This window comes from Hevea brasiliensis, chromosome 11, assembly GCF_030052815.1.
Source record: "Hevea brasiliensis isolate MT/VB/25A 57/8 chromosome 11, ASM3005281v1, whole genome shotgun sequence".
NCBI classification, from domain to species: domain Eukaryota; kingdom Viridiplantae; phylum Streptophyta; class Magnoliopsida; order Malpighiales; family Euphorbiaceae; genus Hevea; species Hevea brasiliensis.
Window position 1 is genome coordinate 32,790,934 of NC_079503.1, and position 14,583 is coordinate 32,805,516.

Genomic DNA, 14,583 nt, shown 5'->3' on the forward strand with positions numbered 1-14,583 from the left:
CAATTAAATTGCAAAGTCCCTAGCATAACTTGAAACCAAATCTAGATTATTGGATGTATAGTATAAGTTAAATTTATATTTAAAGTGTTTAAATATGAATTTAATTAATGAGAAATTAATTAATAGAGATTAATTAATTAATTTATATTTGATATAAATTAGAAGAAAAAAAATAATTATTTTGGGTTAAGAACTCAAAATTAAGACACACGGGCATTTTGGTCATTTCATAGTGTGGCACGTGGCACCATGAGATGGTGACACATGGGATTACACATAAGCTTGCCAAATGTTTTTTTATCATGTAAGATGATTAAAATCAAGATTAAATATAGGTTTGACACTTGGCACAATGTGATTGGGTCACTTAAACTTAGAGCTAATCAAAGGGTGACATGTGGCAAGGGTTTAATGTGTTAACCTAGCTATATAAGTATTGTTATGAAAAATAAAAACAACCAGCAGCCACTCCTCTCCTTTGTCACGCCATTTTGAGGTTCTTCATCTCTTATCAATTCAAAGAGATTAGCCATCAATCTCTTGAATTAAGAACACTAGAAATTGTTTCTAGTGTCCTATTTACATCTCTAATCTCTTGAAAGGCAGAACTTGAATTTCTAATTAATAGAAAAAGCTTTAGAAGTTGTTCAAGGGCTACCATAGGTGTTCTTGGTGTGGACAAGCTAGAGGGACAACATCTAGTGTTCTGAAGACGGATCTCAAAGGCGCAGACACGCTGCAGTGCATCAAGAGGTTAGCGTAATCGTTCTTGATTTAATCTAGGGTTCTAAAATTAATCTGATTAATTTTGAAATCTTAATTGGCAAATGCAGATTCAAAAACATATTAAAAGATTTTTAATATGTTGTTTATCATTGAAATCAAATAGATAAAAATAAATCTTGCATGATGCATGTGACCCTAGGTGAAAATTTTTGAATTCAATGGTATAAACTTGTGTTTTTCACGCTTCCGTTCCTTCAATTGGTATCAGAGCCACTATATTTTCCATTTATATTGATGTTTATATGATTTAATTATGTGTTTGATCATGAGATCAAAAGTTCATTGCTGGTTGCAAAGCCAAGGTGGTGGCACAAATGATGAACACCATGGTGCGCATGGTTGATGCACCACAATAGTGTGCAAAGGTAAATGGATGGTGAATGTGCAAGTATGATCTAAGATCCATTTTATGTCTAATTAAATTGTTTAATTAGAATTTTTATCACACAATTAAATTATTATTCAAATCAGAATTTTAAAAATTGTTTGAATGTGATTTAAATCTGAATTTTAAAAGTTGTGTGAATGTGATTCAAATCTGAATTTTTAAAGTTGTTTGAATCATATTTAAATTTGATTTTTTAAAATTGATTGAATAAAATTCAGATCTGATTTTTTAAAAAATGTTTGAATGTGATTCAAATATGATTTTTTAAAAAATATTTGAATGTGATTCAAATCTGAATTTTTAAAGTTGTTTAAATGTGATTCAAATCTGAATTTTTAAATTTGTTTGAATGAGATTCAAATCTGAATTTTTAAATTTATTTGAATCATATTCAAATCTGGATTTTTAAGTTGAATATGAGATATTCAATTTAATTTAAGTATGTATATTTTATTTAATTGTTAAATAGTGATATGCATGATGGATGATCATGGACTATAAAAGACCAATGTGATTGGATTTATTTCTTTTATGTTTCTTTGGGATTGTAAATTAATTAATTTATTTTAATTTATTTTGGGCATGTATTATTAAGTTTGTAATAATTTTTGGGTTGTAATTTCATTTATTTAAGTTCTTGTAAATTCGCCTTGGTATGCCAAGGATTACTATGTAATATTGGATTGCAAGAAGTTCAAGGAGGTAAAAAGCATTGGTGGGACCAGTGGGAGGAATTCAAGATCAAGTGTTGATTATGTACTCCTTCAGTAACTCTTGTAAAATGAATGAATGAAATGCACCTAGGAATGCCCTGATTCAATTCTTGGTGGCTCATAATTGAATCCCTTAGAAAGTCCATGATCATACCATATTTTGCTTATCCATGAATGCATGAGATGTATGGGAATGTATGCTATTATATGATATATGCATGCTAATTGGATAATGTGCAAAGTGAGACCTTAATAGTAATTAGAATGACCATAAAATCTTCCAAACAAATGATTAAGTTGGAAATGCTATAATTAAAGTAATTATAACAAAGGCCCTCCATTGGGGCAATTATTTTAAGAATTTTTAAATAGTTGCATAAGATGCAATTAATTTAAGAGATTTTCTTAAGAATAATTGTTAAGCATGAGATGTTGTAAATATGTAAATAGTTTGGTGGCCAATATTGGATATACCTAAGGACTTTAAAAATATTTGCATAATTACTGGCTCAATGGGATCAACTTAACTAATGCAAGATAAGTCAATAATGGATGTACCTGAGATTTTGAGCATTAGGGGCTAGGTAAAGGATTGAACCTCACATGAGATGTGATAAGCAAGGAGTTGCTCACTTATAGTTTATTGTAATTCCAATAATGGATGTACCTGAGGATGATCAGTAGAATTATAAGAACTCAATCACCCACTAGAAATCCATCCAACTAGGATTTCCGTTTTCTACTTTGGAAGTGTAGGATTCGCTAAGTTGGTGGGAGGACCAATTTGATTAAAAGACCATAATCATTTTGGTTAATTACATGATACATTTACTAATTAATCTGGTTATTTCTGCAATTAATTTTCTGATAATAATGAGCACAGAACAACCACCACCATCCAATATCCTTGCAAGCATACTTGATTACAATAGGTTGACAGGACCTAATCTGTCTGATTGGCTAAGAAATTTGAAACTTGTCCTGAATCTTGAACATATAGGATATGTTTTAGATTAAAATGTTCCTGGTCCCTTATCTCCAGAGACCACATAAGAGGAACATGAAACTTTGGATAAGTGGAAGGAGCATGATATGAGAGCTAAGTGTTACATGCTTGCTTCCATGAGTAATGAGTTACAAAAGCAGCATGAGAACATGTTGAGTGCGAGTGAGATCCTCCTTCACCTACAAGAGTTGTATGGTGAGCACAGCAGGAATGCTAGGTATGAGATATCTAGACAGCTATTCCATATGAGGATGTCTACAGAATGTTGGGGATCATGTCCACAAGATGATTCGGCTGATTGAGCAGTTGGAACATCTTGACTTCAACATGGATTTCCAACTACAGACGGATTTGATCCTTCAGTCCCTTCCTGAGTCTTTTGGGAATTTGTGACAAATTTCCATATGACTCAACAGGAATGCACCTTAGCTGGTTTACTCAACATGCTGGTTATTGCTCAAAAGAATATGCCGGGCAATAAAGGAAAAGAGGTAGTTTTGATTGCATCTTCTTCTGCTGGAAAGTCCAACAAGAAGAAGGGCAATAAGAAAAAGAAACCTCAGATTCCTGGTCCTTCCAAGAAAATAGCTAAACAGAAAAGGAAGACTAAAGATGATGGAGGCAAAGGAAAGTGTTTCCACTGCCAAAAGGATGGGCACTGGAAAAGGTACTGCCCAGAGTATCTTGCTTCTCTGAAGGACAAGAAGGATACACCTTCAGAAGGTATGTCCATATCTTGTTATTTAGATTCTGATGATACTCATAGTTCATCTACAGCTTGGGTTTTAGATACTGGTCCCAGTTCTCACATTTCTAATGATATGCAGGAACTAGCAAATAGTAGCAGCTTGCGTTCTCAAGATATTAGAGTCCGGATTAGCAATGGCTCAACTGTTGAAGCTTTAGCCATAGGATCTAAATCTTTTTATATGTTTGGACATGTTTTGTGTTTGGATAATATTTTATATGTACCTAATGCTTTTAAGAACATCATTTCTATATCTAGTTTGACTAGAAATGGCTATGAATTTTAGTTCACAGATGATGTTTGCAATATTTATTTTGGAAATAAATACGTTGGTTTGGGTTATATGAATGATAGTCTTTATTATTTGGATAATAATGAAAAACACAAATTGAATGCAACTGATCTAAAAGAATGTAATGCCATGGTGAAAACCAACTCAAGTTCAAAATATATTTGACACTTAAGGTTATGTCATATTGCAGAAGATAGGATTGCAAAACTGGAGAAAATGGGGATTCTATCCTCATTGGGCTCTGAGCCTGCTCCAACTTGTGAATCTTGCCTTCAAGGCAAAATGACTAGGTCACCCTTTGTTGGACAAGGGCTAAGAGCTGAAAATATTTTAGAGCTAATACATAGTGATGTATGTGGTCCATTTAAAGAAATGGCTAGAGGGGGCTTTTATTATTTTATTACCCTTACTGATGATAAATCAAGATTTAGATATTTGTATTTGATGAAATACAAACATGAATCCTTTGAAAAGTTCAAAGAATTTAAATCTGAAGTAGAAAATCAAACAGGAAAGAGTACTAAAGCTCTTCGATCAGATCATGGAGGTGAATATTTGAGTACTGAATTTGATGAATACTTGACAGAGCATGGCATTGTTTCTCAGCTGACTCCTCCAGGAACGCCACAGCTGAATGGTGTATCTGAAAGGAGAAATCATACCCTATTGGATATGGTACGTAGTATGATGAGCTATACTGATATGCCAATCTTCTTTTGGGGATTTGCATTAGAATCAGCTTTGTATATTCTGAATAGGATTCCATCAAAATCAGTTTCTTCCACACCTTATGAGATATGGCATGGAAGAAAACCAAGTCTTAAGCATGTTAAGATTTGGGGTTGTCCAGCTTATATCAAAAAGCTGAACACTGATAAATTGGAGACCAGATCGGAAAAAGGTCGATTTGTTGGATATCCAAAAGATAGTTTTGGATATTATTTTTATTTGCCTACTTCACAAAAGGTTATGATAAATAGAGATGCCACATTTCTTGAACAACAGTTTGTTCAAGAAGGAGGCAAAGGAAGGCAAATAGAGTTAGAATTGGAGAATTCTGACCAACCAACAGATCAGATAGATATAGATCCATCTAGTCAACCTATACTCGTTGATGAAACATCTACAGCTGTTCCTCGTAGAACAACTAGGGTATCTCACCCACCAGTGAGATATGGTTTTCTTCATGAAGAAGAACAAGAGTTGTCTATTCATGAAGAAGTAGATCATGGAGATGATCCACTTACCTATGAAGAAGCTATATCAGATATAGACTCTTCAAAATGGATTGATGCTATGAAATCCGAGATTGATTCCATGTATAAGAATCAAGTTTTGGATCTTGTTGACCCACCTGAAGGTATTGTACCTATAGGGAACAAATGGGTTTTCAAGAAGAAAATTGGTTCTGATGGAAAGGTAGAGACCTATAAGGCAAGGATTGTAGCGAAAGTGTTTCGCCAAAGGCAAGGAGTCGACTATGAGGAGACTTTCTCGCCTGTTGCCATGCTTAAATCAATTAGAATTTTATTAGCAATAGCTGCATACTATGATTATGAGATTTGGCAGATGGATGTCAAAACAGCTTTTCTCAATGGATACATTGAAGAAAACATTTTCATGGAACAACCTAGGGGTTTTGAATCCCAAGATGGTTCCATGGTATGCAAGCTAAAGCGATCCATTTATGGGTTGAAACAAGCTTCGAGTAGTTGGAACATCCGTTTTGATGAAGCCATTAAATCCTTTGGTTTTATAAAAAATGAGGATGAGCCATGTGTATATAAGAAGGTTAATGACAGTGCTATCACTTTCCTTGTCTTATATGTGGATGACATACTGTTGATGGGTAATGACACAGGTATGTTGGCAACTATACAGGTATGGTTGTCAAATACATTCTCCATGAAAGACTTAGGGGAGGCAACCTATATTCTTGGGTGTGACACCCCTTACCCGTGTACTGTATACCCGAGTAAGTAATGCCACACGGTGTATCGGCACACTCTAATATACCTTAATTAAATTTCATCGTAATTTTGAATATAACTTGTAAAATATAACTCATTTAAGTCATTTATTGATTTCATAATTTATTTGAGGTTCTGAAAAATTTTATTGAAAATCCGGCAGAATACCGGCTAAAAATGGAGAAAACAGTTCTTCGGAACCTGTTAAAAACACTTCCAATAAACAAATTCATTCATTCTCAACTCCAATATCAACACAAAACTCAATATCAAGATTTCAACATTTCAATTTCTATTCTCATTCATCATTCACATGTGATGTTCACATATAAATCACAAGTAAACATTTACTTTTCCATTAACAAATACAATTTTCATAATTTACATATACATCAATATACATTACACAAGTTTAATTACATATGAAGAAAATCAAAATTAAGTTACAAAATGTCAAAATGACACCTAGTGTCCTACCAATGCACAGCAGAAGTTGAGGTGACATGGACACTGAGCAGAACTGCCGGATGGACTCACCCAGTCTGTGGTCTACTGGGCTCACGATCGGGGTCTCTAGTACCCACGCGTGGAAAAAGCAACGCGCTAAGCAATAATGCTTAGTGGTGCAATAATATAATAAAAGAAAATAGCAAGAAAATGAATGTGTATAGAATGTGTATGCTTTCTTTGTTTGGTATTAGTATATCCATTATTTCGTTAACGTTGTTCACTTTTATTCATTTGGTTGCCCCAAGTAACCTACACTAGACGACTGGACTGGATAATCGGTAAACTGGCACTGGGTACCTAGCACCTCGGGCCGTCACACCATCGGTCACATATGCATCTCCCGGTGTGCAACAGAACAGCTAACAAGCTGTAAATAATATCAGGCACAAGGCCAAGTCTCAATACAAAGTCAGAATTGCTAAAAGCCATGAAATCACGGAATGGCATATTGCCATGTGCGATCGCTAATCGACCCTATTGGCATGCCAAACTATCCAAACCAATCTTGTTAGGTATACTAGGGCATTTGAAACTTTTAAATTCTTCAATTTGTCAATTTCATGTTTTGGTGTTACTATTCACCTCATTGGTCAACAAAAATATTGACTTTTGGATAGAAAATATGTACATTGACTTTGGCACTCCCAACATACCACATTTTGTGTTTAAAACTTGTTGGCATTAAGTGTTAATACCATTTCAAAGTGTAAACCAACACAAGTAGAATTTTTAGTTTTGGTGAGTCAACTTCACTGTTCCATTGGATACTGTTACTGTGGAAATTTGAAGAAATGTAAAACATGAAAGTTGTTCCTTATTTTGTCTAGTTGAATTTCCTTTTTTGAATCACTCCATTTGGAGTTTTGTAGCTCCAGATATGGCTCAAAAACCCAAGCTGGCCGGATTGTCAATCTGCAGAAATTATCATATCTACAGTAACATGAACAGTGACTGCCACTGCCATTTGGGTTAGGTTCTGGCCATAATTTGGGGTAGGTTTCTTCATGAAAGTTGTTTGTCTATGTCTTATCTTGTTTCTGTAAAAATTTCAGGTCAATTGACCATATCTACAGTGAGTTATGGCCAAATGAACAGTACTGTTCATTTGGTCAATTCTGCAGAATCAGTTGCAGGGTATCCGGATTGGGGCCAAGTTTTGGTCCTCTTGCTTTGGTCTTTTGGGCATGGTTTCTTCAGCAAAAATGTGCCATTATAAGCCTAGTTTCATGTCCAATTGGCCAAACACCAATTGGACCAACACAACCAAATTTATGGCTGTGTAATTAGACTGAAATCTCAGTCTATTGCTGCTGTCCTAGGGCAGATTTCACCTTCACTTTACCATACTATTTTTCAGTTCTAATTATGGTCAACTTACCTAAAATGGTCACTAATTGACCATTAAAATGTGCTCTAACAATTTCCCAAGCCAAGCCAAATTTTCACTCTTCAAAACCCTAGTTCCATTATAGGTTTTCACAACACCTTAATTATTAGCTCCTTCAATAATCACATACACACATGGTTTAAACTTGATCTATAGCCCACTTTAAGTACATCAAAACAATCAAAATAATTCCTTCACAAGGGCTGCCAAAAATTCATAGTATGTGTACACAAAATTCTTGTTCATTTTAGTTACAATTCTTACTCAATTCAAGTTGCAAATCATGAAAAAAAGGAGTTTTAAGTATCTAATGCACTAACCTTGATTGGGACAGATTTTTCCCAAGCAATTCCTTCACTTTCTTGGCTTTTCTTGGCTGCCAAACACTCCAACAAGGTGTGGGGGTAATTTTTATTGAAGGGATCTAGGGTTTTTGGTGCAAGATAAGCAAGGTTTCAAAGCTTTGAAGCTTGAACTATGGTGGAAACCCTCTCTTTTCTCTCTCTACGTTTTTGGCTGGTTTTGGGGAAGGAGATGGCTGCTGGATCTTTGATGAATTTAGTCTTCAATTTGTCTCTTTATTAGTTAGTCAAATAAGGGCTTAATTGTGATTGGTTGGTAATTATAAATGACATCACCATGATGTCATAAATAGCCATTTTTCCTCAATTTCTTTTCTTTACTCCACTACTCAATTTCAATTTAATTTCTAGTAATGTTTATTCATATTTTATGTCATATTAATTATTTACTCAACTGGACAAGTCGGCCAAAAATCACCTCTGAAGGCGAAATGACCAAAATGCCCTCCGTTTGGCTTAACGGGTCAAAATTGTTTGTACCGATTGAAAAAATTTTCTAGGTATTTTCTTAGCATTCTAATGCCATGAGAACCTCAATAACCATTCTCTGGAGTCCCAAAAATTATTTTATAATTTTTCTCCCGGGTCTAGGGCTCCTCGTTGTGAGAACCGCAACTTCCCTCTGGTTACCCATCGCTTGGGCACCGGCTCGTTTAACTCGGTTGTATTTTATTCCTAAAATTTTTACTAAATTTTTCTTATTAATATTTGAGTTAATTATGGTTCCTGACTTTAATTTAAATATTTTTTCGGACATTCTAGCTATGCAGACCGACACCGGTCACCGGAACAGTAGGATGTACGGAGTAGTTACCGGGAGGGTGTTACATTGGGATTCGCATATATAGAGATAGAGCAAAAAGAATAATTGGTTTATCCCAAAGTCTATGCTTGGAAAAGGTATTAAAAAGGTTTAACATGCTTGATTCCAAGAGAGGATTGTTACCAGTGAGACATGGTATCCACCTTTCTAAAGAGATGTCTCCAAAGACACCTTAAGAAAGAGATAAGATGGCTAGGATTCCATATGCTTCGGCTATTGGAAGTTTAATGTATGCAACGTTGTGTACTAGGCTGGATATCGCATATGCTGTTAGTTTGACTAACAGGTATCAATCCAATCCAGGTTTGGAACACTGGATAGCTGTCAAGAATATCCTTAAGTACTCGAGAAGAACTAAGGATTTATTCTTGATTTATGGAGGTGGAGACTTACAATTGGATAGTTATACTAATTCTGATTTCCAATCAGATATCGATGATAGAAAGTCTACCTCTGGATATGTGTTCATTTGTAATGGAGGTGCAATCAGTTGGAAGAGTTCCAAACAGAGCACGACTGCAGATTCCACTACAGAGGCTGAGTATATTACTGCATCAGATGCTGGAAAGGAAGCTATTTAGATAAAGAAGTTCGTAACAGAACTTACAGTAGTTCCTTCCATTGAGTCAACAGTTCCACTACACTGTGACAACAATGGAGCAGTCATACAGGCTAAGGAACCAAGGTCTCACCAAAAATCCAAACACATAGAAAGGCACTACCACATTATCAAAGATATAGTTGGGCAAGGCGATATAGCCATGCAGAAAAAATAACATTAGCTGAAAAATCCAGCTGATCCATTCACTAAGCCTTTGTCACAAGCTCAGTTAGACTGACATCTTGAGAAGATGGGTCTAAAATATTGTAATGAATGGCTCTAGTGCTAGTGGGAGATTGTTAGTAGTATGCCCTAGAGCATATCATTTAGTATGTATCTTGTACATATTTTATTAATAAAAGGCATTTCCACTTTTCCGTTTACATAATATATTTATGTGTAATAGAAAAGGTCCATTGATATTTTGTTAGAAATATTATTCTTAAGTTGTTAAGAATATGAGTGACAATTTTTGTAGCACAAAGTATCATAAATAGGTTCACAATCGAGGATACTTCATAATAAGGGCATGACTTATCCAGAAAGATTGTATTCATATTTGTTCCCAAGTTATTTATATGAGATATAAATAAGATGGAATGGTGAGTCTCATGCCAGATAACAAATATGAAAGGCACTTATAAATGATAAGTAGGCCGAACCAGTGACACTTATGACAAGCACATGGAGTTTACTCTTGTCAATGTTTTGTCATAAATCATATCAGTGCACATAATCTTTAGACCTGAGATAGCACAGTTATCTTGTATATAGATAGTTTGAGTTTGATACTGCTTTCATACTTGTACTATGTATGGGTATATGGGCATCTATTGGCTCCTACTAGTTATATATAAAGGTAAGTGTTGATCAAGATGGAATTTGTTCCTCTAAGTAAATAGAGATAAAATCCTATGTTCATTTAATTGTTCTTGATGTTTCAAGTTCCTGGCCAGGACAGATAGATTTATTCAGAAAAGAGTTTCTGATGAGAAAATCTTTTTAATCAAGAACTGGAATTAAAAGAGAACATAATATTCATAGCAAATGGAGTTTGACATAAACCATGACTCCAGCTTGAGTTGGGATTTTGTAACAGAGAGATTCTAGTGCATGGTAACATATGATTATAGGTTCATTTAAAGTAAACCTTATTACTAATTGGGTGGCCATGGCATGCTATGCTAGGTGTTAACCATGGTCTATGAGGTTCATAAAATGATTTAGAGAAATCATTTATGGTAAGAAAGAGTTCTGATGATATTAAGAGTTGATATCATGTCTCATTGCCAATTAGTGATGAGCCTAGTAAGTCACACACATACACAAGTTATCACCTATTTAAATATGGTTTAATTAATTAAGTAAAGAGTTTAATTGATTAATTAAATAGGTTTGGTTTGCAATTAAATTACAAAGTCCCTAGCATAACTTGAAACCAAATCTAGATTATTGGATGTATAGTATAAGTTAAATTTATATTTAAAGTGTTTAAATGTGAATTTAATTAATGAGAAATTAATTAATAGAGATTAATTAATTAATTTATATTTGATATAAATTAGAAGAAGAAAAAATAATTATTTTGGGTTAAGAACTCAAAATTAAGACACAGGGGCATTTTGGTCATTTCACAGTGTGGCACGTGGCACCATGAGATGGTGACACATGGGATCACACATAAGCTTGCCAAATGTTTTTTAATCATGTAAGATGATTAAAATCAAGTTTAAATATAGGTTTGACACTTGGCACAATGTGATTGGGTCACTTAAACCTAGAGCTAATCAAAGGGTGACATGTGGCAAGGGTTTAATGTGTTAACCTAGCTATATAAGTGTTGTTATGAAAAAGAAAAACAACCAGTAGCCACTCCTCTCCTTTGTCACGCCATTTTGAGGTTCTTCATCTATTCTTCTTCATCTCTTATCAATTCAAAGAGATTAGCCATCAATCTCTTGAATTAAGAACACTAGAAATTGTTTCTAGTGTCCTGTTTACATCTCTAATCTCTTAAAAGGCAGAACTTGAATTTCTAGTTAATAAAAAAAGCTTTAGAAGTTGTTCAAGGGCTGCCATAGGTGTTCTTGGTGTGGACATGCTAGAAGGACAACATCTGGTGTCCTGAAGACGAATCTTAAAGGCGCAGACACGCTGCAGTGCATCAAGAGGTTAGTGTAATCGTTCTTGATTTAATCTAGGGTTCTAAAATTAATCTGATTAATTTTAAAATCTTAATTGGCAAACACATATCTAAAAACATATTAAAAGAGTTTTAATATGTTGTTTATCATTGAAATCAATTACATAAAAATAAATCTTGCATGATGCATGTGACCCTAGGTGAAAATTTTTGAATTCAATGGTATAAACTTGTGTTTTTCACGCTTCCGTTCCTTCATTACCAACTTCGTCTACTGATAACCCATTAAATACACTACAAGGGATTTTAAAACTTTTCTTACTTCTTTTTACAGTGGTGAGCACTATTTACAGGTGTTAAAAAGAAAATTTTTTTTTGAACTGAAGTGAAACAGCTAACACATTTGAAGAAATAATAATTTCTGTAAAAGTTTTGGCAGAGTGCCATTTGTATTTTGAATAAAGCAGTTCTTCAAAAACCTGTAAAAAGCACTTCAAATATATTTCTCAATCTCAAACTCTAACATTTAATCAACACAATATGTTTCTCAACTCAAAACCACAATAATTTTTCAATATTTCCCAAGGCTGAGATAAAAGAAATATAGTACAAATTTTACAAGCCCAAAATAATTTACAATTTATTTTACAATTTCAATGTATAATTTTAATTTACAACTGCTCAAAACCAATAACACTATATACATACAGTGATCATACATTATAATACAAAATGCAAAATATGGTATACTCAATATACCCGATGATCTCTCACTGAAGCACTAGCAGCCTAGTCTGCTGCCCTGTCAATCTGTCTACCTGCGACAGCAATGAAAAGCTATCGCTGAGTAAAATTTACTCAGTGGTGCACAATAACAATTTGAAATGGGATATATAAATCTTTTATTCGCAATTCACAAATCAAATGATTCACAACTCCATTTCACAATTTACAAAGTTCATATAACACAAATTTGATCAAATAACTGAGTAACACAATTTCGCCAATCAATAATACAATTTGATCAAATAACTGAACAATACAGTTTTGCCAATCAATAACACAATTTGATCAAATAACTGAATAACACAGTTTTACCCATCAATAACACAACTTGATCAAATAACTGAAGAATACAGTATTGCTAATCGATAACACAATTTAGGCCATGACACAATTTTTCCACACATACCGTGTTGTACGCCACGACAAGACACACTCACCCCAATAATCGAAATCAATAAGAGAGGAAGCTAGCTAAATAATGAGTACTCATCCACACTCACCTCAGATTGACAAGTCAAAGAGGGAGGAATATAGTGTACTTATCAGAGCACTTGTAGGCGTTACGTATTGCCATCCCTGCAAGCTGCTGGGTTCACGCGTGAGAGTTCCCAGGAATCGTAGGCATTACGTATCGCCGTCCCAACTTTACTCCGATACCCCTAAACCCAATTTATCTCAAAATTTCCATTTATAAAGTAGGCAACACAATAATTCCCAAATAATATTCCCAAAACCAAAAAAATAAAAAATATATTCATAACTCATTTCTCCAAATAAATTTGCTAGTAAAAGCAGTGAATATAAAAGTATTGTGAACGGACGCAATTTAAAACTATAATGTTCAATTAAATTTTTAAGTAGAAAATGAGAAGTCAAAATTATTGTGCACAAACACAATTTAAAACAATAACGTACAAATAATCATAATTTATTTCAATTGAAAAATTCAAAAGAAATAACTATTGTGCACAAACACAGTTTAAAACAATAACATACAAATAGCCATAATTTATTTTAATTAAAAAATTCAAAAGAAATAACTTTTGTGCACAAACACAGTTTAAAACAATAACATACAAATAGTCATAGTTTATTTTAATTGAAAAATTCAAAAGAAATAACTTTTGTGCACAAACACAATTTAAAACTATAATGTTCAATTAAATTTTTAAGTAGAAAATGAGAAGTCAAAATTATTGTGTACAAACACAATTTAAAACAATAGCATACAAATAATCATAATTTATTTCAATTGAAAAATTCAAAAGAAATAACTATTGTGCACAAACCTCTGATAACTGTCTCTTGGCTCTAACTTAGTGTTTTCCTTCCCTTTCCCTGAGTCTTTGCTAACTCAAACACACAATTTGAAGTGTTTTAGTACTCATTTAAACTGTCTCTAAGAATAAGGTTCAATAATTTATTTATCGAATTCTATTATTTCCTTAGTTAACCTAAGATGTCGACCCTCGATGCAGTCTAGATGAATTAGGCTTCAATGTTACCAATATGTCACATTTTATAGCCTTTTAGTGTTGGTACATGTTACCCAATTCATTTCCATGTATAGTGCACTTTAGTGCAATTTGTTGGATTCCGGTATACTAATTTGACCTAACCGGATGACCTAGTTCCCTCAGTTTTCGGGTTTCGGTCAAAACTACAAACTTGTATATCTTTGTCTTCTTGCACATGGGGCAAAATTTCAGGTCATTCTGAGTTTACTAGACAAAGTTATCGTCATTTTACTATTGCTGGTCAAAGTGCATCAAAATTGGTCACTTTAGGTCATTTTAGGTCATTTTAGGTTCGGCCAGTTTTTTGACCCGAACTTGTGCAAGCTATTTGACTTTCTTATGGTCATTTCTGGGCCTTGGTGTCTTCACAAGACTTGTAGATATATGTCTCAACTATTTGTGGTAAAAATTTCAAGTCAATTGGACCTGTTTTGAGTGAGTTATGGCCAAAACACTAACTACTGCCCAAATGGTCAATTTTCAGGCCTTAAATGCACTAATCCGGATTTGGTCATTTTTCAAGTTACCTTCCAAGCAGAATTTTGGCAAGC